This window comes from Ptychodera flava, chromosome 3, assembly GCF_041260155.1.
Source record: "Ptychodera flava strain L36383 chromosome 3, AS_Pfla_20210202, whole genome shotgun sequence".
Classification (NCBI taxonomy): Eukaryota; Metazoa; Hemichordata; class Enteropneusta; family Ptychoderidae; genus Ptychodera; species Ptychodera flava.
In genome coordinates this window covers 48,573,326-48,580,279 of record NC_091930.1, presented here as the reverse complement: position 1 = coordinate 48,580,279, position 6,954 = coordinate 48,573,326, and the positions used below count along the sequence as shown (strand labels likewise).

The 6,954-nt window shown below is 38.1% G+C and overlaps 1 long non-coding RNA gene across 1 annotated transcript in view; it reads left to right on the top strand.

The window, feature by feature from the left end:
• Positions 1–3,468, top strand: part of LOC139127002 (uncharacterized) — a 41,810-nt gene extending 38,342 nt beyond the window's left edge. The window contains exon 3 of the long non-coding RNA XR_011550884.1: positions 3,343–3,468. This is a non-coding gene — a long non-coding RNA (uncharacterized lncRNA). The remainder of the gene's footprint in view (positions 1–3,342) is intronic.
• Positions 3,469–6,954: the final 3,486 nt, after the last annotated feature.

Genomic DNA, 6,954 nt, shown 5'->3' with positions numbered 1-6,954 from the left:
ATTGAACTAGCATAAATAAGATGTTCAGCTGCAATACCATCATTACCCAATGCCTTTCCCTTTTCTAGCTTATTGATACACCCTTTTACTTCATTTGCAGTAACCACCATCGCATTGTGGAAACCAGTATCATTTAATGTTGATAAAACAAAATTTTTATCATTTATAACTTTCCGTTTGCCTCTCCAAATAAAATTCCATAATCTTATTTGCTTCATTAATTACTTCTTTAGGTACGTGATTAAATGATGCCAGGTACCATAATTTCGATGCAACCAGCATATTAGCTACTATTGCCCTGCCTTTAAAGGACAGATTTCTAGTATTCCAGATCTTAAGGCAATTTGTAAATTTCTCCATGACTATTTTCCAGTTTTCTGTAGTTGTGTTACTGTTTCCAAACCCAACCCCAAAGATTGCAAAGCCTTGTCTGAAAATCGATCCCTTCCACTGAATCAATGCGGGTTTTAAAACTCCCGGCCCATAAACCATTATACTTCTTCTTCATCTTCGCACCTGTTGCTTTTTCATATTTGTTGAACATTTTCAAAGACACTGTTTAATGCTTTCTACATTTATCAAGTAAAGTTGTATCATCTGCATAACTCTTAGCTTGATTTGTTTTCTTATTGCTTGTCTGGCAGAATGAAACCTGCTATGTCGTCATCTTTACGAATATTTTCGGCTAGCACTTCTGCTGCCATAATATACTGTAATGGTGATAAGGGGCACCCTTGTCTCACACCCTTATGAAGTTGAATACTGCGAGAGAAAGAAAGCCATTGCACTTCATTTTGCATGTAATATTGTTATAAAGAGTTTTTATCCATTTGGGTGAAGTCACTGCCAAAGTTAAATCTCTGTTTAGCCTGTCAAAAGCTTTGGTCCAGACTGATGACAATAAGGGGTTCATCGGTTGATTTTGCATATTCAATAATATCTCCCGTGGAGACAATATTGTCACCTATCTCCCGTCCGGGGATGTAACCATACTGGTATGGGTTTCAAATTTTGCCAGTTACCTTCCGTTCTGTTCTCACTATAGTTTTTGGATCCAATTCTCTCAACGTTTCTTGAACCACAGCTTCGTGTTGGCACATGTTGGCCATGCAACTGAAGGGAATGCCTCACCGTTCAGTACACTCCCACACATCCAGGAGGTTGTGTAGGAGTCTACTATCCAACAGTTGAATGATAGAGTCTCTAACAACATTGATATCGTCATCGAGAGAACGTCACTTCAATTCAACCGTAGCAATCACCACATCAAAGTTCTGCCCACACGAACGTTGTTGTATTCTGCTGAGAAAAAAACACACATACACAATTTCACCATACCTGTATCCTCATATTGATGCTTTCTTCATCGTACATAGTAAGAAATTGAACTTCCACTGATGAAAGAAATACACAAGTTGGCAGCACCTACAAACTGTACTAGCATTACAGAAGGTCACAGGGTAAATGATGTCAATCCTGGCCTTTAAAAGAGTTGTATTCAGCATATAAAAGGGATAGAGTCGTCGGAACTGCGCTCAAAAGTCGTAAGGCACTGATACGACCAATGTAAATACTGTATCCAGGGTACGATGGTAATTGATGAAAGTTTAAACATGTCTGTCATAATCTCATCGTATAATTTAAATGTTGCAGCTATGATGATGAGGTGCATCTAGATACCGTGCACGAAATACGTTGTTTGTAAACAAGAAATTCACACAGGCGCAGTTCCGACGACTGTTTCCCTTTAAACGGCGACTCTTGTACACTGCCAACATTTGAGTTTTATATGGCAACATTGGAAACATTTGTCCATCAAAATTAGGCTTGTGCTCTAAGAACTTGAACTTGTGTCTTCTAAAATTAAGGGTAGGTTCACCCAAATTACAGTTGTGTCTAAGAAAATTTAGATGTCTCGTCCGTACAAATTAGCGTTATGCCCCCACAAAACTTTAACTTATGTCTGCCAAAGTTGAAGTTGTGCCCAATAAAATTTATTTGTTCTCTGCCAAAATTACAGTTGCGATCGCGACATTGGAGTTTCCGGGTCACGTGAGGGACCGAACGTATCTCAGTGATCTAAGAAAAAGACAAAACGCCAGCAAAATCTACATCTAACCTTGTTTCGTTTGTAGTTCAGAACACTCCCATTGGTCACTGTACGTTCGGTCAATGGACGAACCAAAAAAAAGTTTCGACCATCAAAATTTCACGTGTGGTATTTTTTGACAGGCATGCAGGAAATGCAAAATTTCATTCCCTTAACAAATGACCCATTGAACACAAAAGGAAGACAGCTAACCGTTGACATGTGTCATTTATTCTTTATGACACTTTTGGATAATATCAATTTTTTGTATTTGCCTGTGAGATAGAGTACTCTTTTTTTACACTCACTGTAATAGCTAGAAAATCATTGGCTATATAAGGAGTACTGATTCGATGATTTGTTAATTGTTATAAACTAGGAGAAACGTCAAATAGAAACGATCAACAATGCATCTCTCTCTGCTGAAAATCGCCGTTTGCTTTTGTGTGACGACCACGGCGGTGATTTCTGCCAATTTACCACTGCATCAGCAACAACCAAAAGTAATATTCCAAATGCATCATGTAATTCCATATATCTTTCACTGTTCGGCAATGCGGTCACATTTCTAGTCTAATTTCTCCGTGTTTTTTTTTTCTTTCTGTTCCACTGTTTTGATTATGAATTTCCACGTTGTGTTTTCTGCCTTCTATTTGATTTGATCGTGAAAGTTCAGTGTGTTGAACATGGCTTACTACTCTTACAATAAATGTCTATAATTTTGACTCATTCTCTCTCTGTCTGTCTCTCTCTCTCTCTCTCTCTCTCTCTCTCTCTCTCTCTCTCTCTCTGTTTATTTTTTGCTAAATTCCAGATACTACAGAAAAGAGACAGCGCCCCTGAGGTTTACATCTTTGAAAGCGCGGAGGATTTTATGCCCAGAATTGATTTAGAGAGTAAGTTTGTTCACGTGTGAACTTTTTTCTCAAAATGTACAGAACGCAACGTTTGAACGAAATTCTCAGCTGAAGGTCGAATTGCCGCCAGGTCTATATCCTGACGGTTTACGCGGAAAAAAATAAATGTTTGCAAACTGAAGTTATCACAATCCAACATTTTAGATTTATGTAGGAAACATCTTGGGCCGCAACACTGTATAATCGAATACATTATCAGTAATAATCTGAGGGTATGACGTCACAAAATTCACTGGTATAATTGACAAAGCTATAATATAATAATGATTCTCTCTGCTAGCTTGTTTTCAACTTTGAACTTTGACCGACTAATTCCACGCCTGGCTTCCACCATAGGATGTCCAAACGGTCCAGGGTTTGCCTGCAGTTACAAAGGTCACTGCTATCCGTCCCTGCGAGAGGTGTGTCGTGACGTCACCATGTGCGGAGTGCCTGAATTAAAGCAGAAATCCTATACAGAGCAGTACTGCAGGGCGGCGGACACTACGGGATTTTTGCACTACGGGGCAAATGGCCTTCTAATCGTTCAGTGCAGCGCCGCCATCGTTTAAGCTCTGCTATTGCTATTGTCAATAGCAACAGATTTTTCAAGATGGCGGCGCCCGGAAAGAGAAGCTGCGATATTAAAAACAGTTGTAAATATAGGAGGCAAAATGTAGAAAATGATACCGTTGCATTTGGTTTTGCTAGATATACTTCCCAAGATATGTCGGATTATTGAAACACACCTGCAGACTGATTATACAGCCAATGTTTACAATATAGCGCTGGGCTTGTTGATGTCGCCGAACACCAGCAATACAAATGCCAAAAATTGAACAAATTATGTAAGCCTTCAAAAATCGAAAATCATATAATGGAAGCATATTATCTCCAGATAATATCTGTAATTTTTTATATACATAGTGGCAGCAATAAGCATAAAGAGGCGAGCGATGTGAATGGGGTCGGTATAGCATTGCAGCCGGTGGAAAGGCCGTTGTTATGTATAGGGTATTCGGCATGTAAGCCGCGGAATTACTTGCGTCTGTTACAATGTAAAATTTAAAATATTAAAGCTAAACTTCAAAAATCTAAAACCACATAATTGAAGTGCACTACATCAAGATTATTGGTGTAATTTTTTAAATTAATAGCTGAAGGAATAATAATCTCCAAGCGAGCGATTTACTCGGGACCGGTGAATAATCACAGCCGGTAATATGCCAATGTATTTGTATGGGCTTGGGCGTAATAAATTACGTCGCCGAATCACAAAAGTAAAATGTAAATTTAGATAAAACCAACGCAACATCTAACCATCGAAAATAACATCCTTGTAGTACAGTATCTCAAGATTATAGATTTAGATTTTTACATTCATAGCTGCAGAAATATCTATCTTGAGGCATTGCGATCGGCACGATAGCGGCGAAGAATTTACATCCGGTAAATACGCCATTGTTTTGTATGGGGTGCGGGAGAGTAACGTACGCGTACATCGCCGAATCACGACAGTAAAATGTAAATTTCAATAAAACTAACGCAAGATCCAAATATCAAAAATGACACCCTTGTAGTACAGTATCTCAAGATTATAGATTTAGAGTTTTACATTTAAAGCTGATGAAATAAATATCTTAAACAAGCGATCGGCATAATAGCGGCGAAGAATTTATAGCCTACAGCTGGTAGATGCCATTGTTTTCTATGGGGCGCTAGTATGTGTGTTGCCGAACAACACACGGCGGTAAAAATGTAAAAATACAATAATTTAAGCAAATATTCAAAAATCAAAAACGATACGATTGTAGAATGGCATCTAAAGATTACGGATTCAGATTTTTACATTCGTAGCTGATGAAATAAATACGTTGAAGCAATTTATCGGCACGATAGCGGCGATGAATTTGCAGCCGGTAGATGCCATTGTTTTCCTATGGGGCGCGAGCAACGTGTTTTTTGTCGAACTACAGACGGCGGTACAAGTGTAAAATCACAAAAATTTAAGCATATATTTAAAAATCAAAAACGATAGGATTGTAGTACGGCATCTCAAGATCTCAGGTGTGAATTTGTGTATCTATGAATGAAACACTTAAAAAGATGAAGCGTGCGATCCGCAAGGTACTGAAAACCCACGAAAAACCATTGTTTACTATGGGGATTTTTCGTATCATCCATCTACATTTGTAATACCTAAAACTCGCCGGTTCAATTTTTTCATTTTTCGCACGAAATGGAAGAAAAGATACAGTCATTCGGATGTTCATCGTAACCAAAAACGTATCGTTTTCGATTTTAAAATTACGCCCTACTTTTCTTGTACGAATTGGTTTCAGGGCTTAATTAGCAGTGGTGCTGTACGTGATTAGGACATAACCGCTTGTCTGTGTCAGCATAATTTGGGTAGAATTTTCATAATTTCTTTCATGTATAAGTAAAATACTTACATATACGTTTTCATGTATATGTGTACTATATATTTGGAGAATCTTTAGGACTATGGTAGCGTGGAACGGTGGCAATAGTGATATATATTTCTGTCGGGTGTCAATACCTGTGAGACAGCGTGTCGCTGCCGTAGTGGGCTCATGAATAATTAATTAGTACGGCTACGCGTGAAACAAAAAGAGGCCCAAATCCGGATCTCCAAGACTGGGTTGCCGAACACCGTGAGTTCTTTTGCAAATCATCTGCAGTGATGGCTTTGTGGGGACACTAGACAGACAGATAGACAGACGGAGGAACAGACTGATGGCCAGACAGACAGACAGACAGTCAGGCGAATACAGAAATACAGGAACTGAGACACGCAGCGACAGATCCAAAACAGCAAAACTAGGGCGAAAGAAAAGTACAGAAAGCGGGTGGCTATTTGTGAATTACCTCTTTCAATATGCATATATCGTAAAAATATACATTTGAATGTAAAATGTTACTTTGTTTCATTTCCAATTGAAAAAATTACATCACACAGTGACACAACCTGTACTTTTCATCTTCATGAAATGAATAATGACCAGGTAAAAATCGCTTCTCCATGCAAGCGGACGAGAAAATACTTTATAAATAGGACTTCATTTAGCAAAAGCTCATTTTCCAGGCATAGGAGATCAATTTGTCAAAATTTTACCAGCAAATGTTCAAACTCGAATGCAGTGAAAAGTGATTTTTCAAAAACCTTTTTTCAAAAATGCACCAGTGAAACTTTTATTTTTAGAATGCCCTCAATATCATTTAACGGCGTGTTCTACATACATTCTACCAGTATTATGAGTTGACCCAAATACAACCAAGTATTTGTCTAAGTCTGCATCACATACCTGTTGGGGAGCAATTGTACGACTTTACATAAAAAAGTATTTACAATTTTTTCTTCAAACTTTTGCGAGAAATGATGTTGAACGTAGCCAGGGCAAAATATGTATAATGTTTGATCTATTTATTTGTAGATATAACGACTTGATGTGTAACAAACAAGAGACTTGTCCGAAATTGGATGGTGGTTTCGTGGTGTTGATGTACTAAAACAACGCCCCCCCCAAAAAAAAAACAAAACAAAACACCACACAAAAAAACTTGCATCGGACATATAAAGTTATGTCTTTGCGGAATTTCTAATCAGCTCACTATTTGATAAGTTGTAAATGTTTATGTTGTTATTCTGTCACAGTTGTCGCCCCCAAGTTTGGAATGACTAGCTTCAGGAAAGACATGTACGTCTTCATCTCGCTGGCCATATATACAAACGTAAAATGTAAGTACCAGCACCATTGGCCGTTTATACTCAGACTGGTTTCTTTACCTTTGACGATCGTCCATTTTGGTTTTATTTTCTGGTGATATAACCCGTATGTTTTCCTTGCTCGTCAATATCAATATTACGTGTGCTTTAAATGTTTTGAATTCCTTGTACTAGTTTCATTGTTGACCTCGTCACCTTCACTTCTTTGCCGGAATATTCCT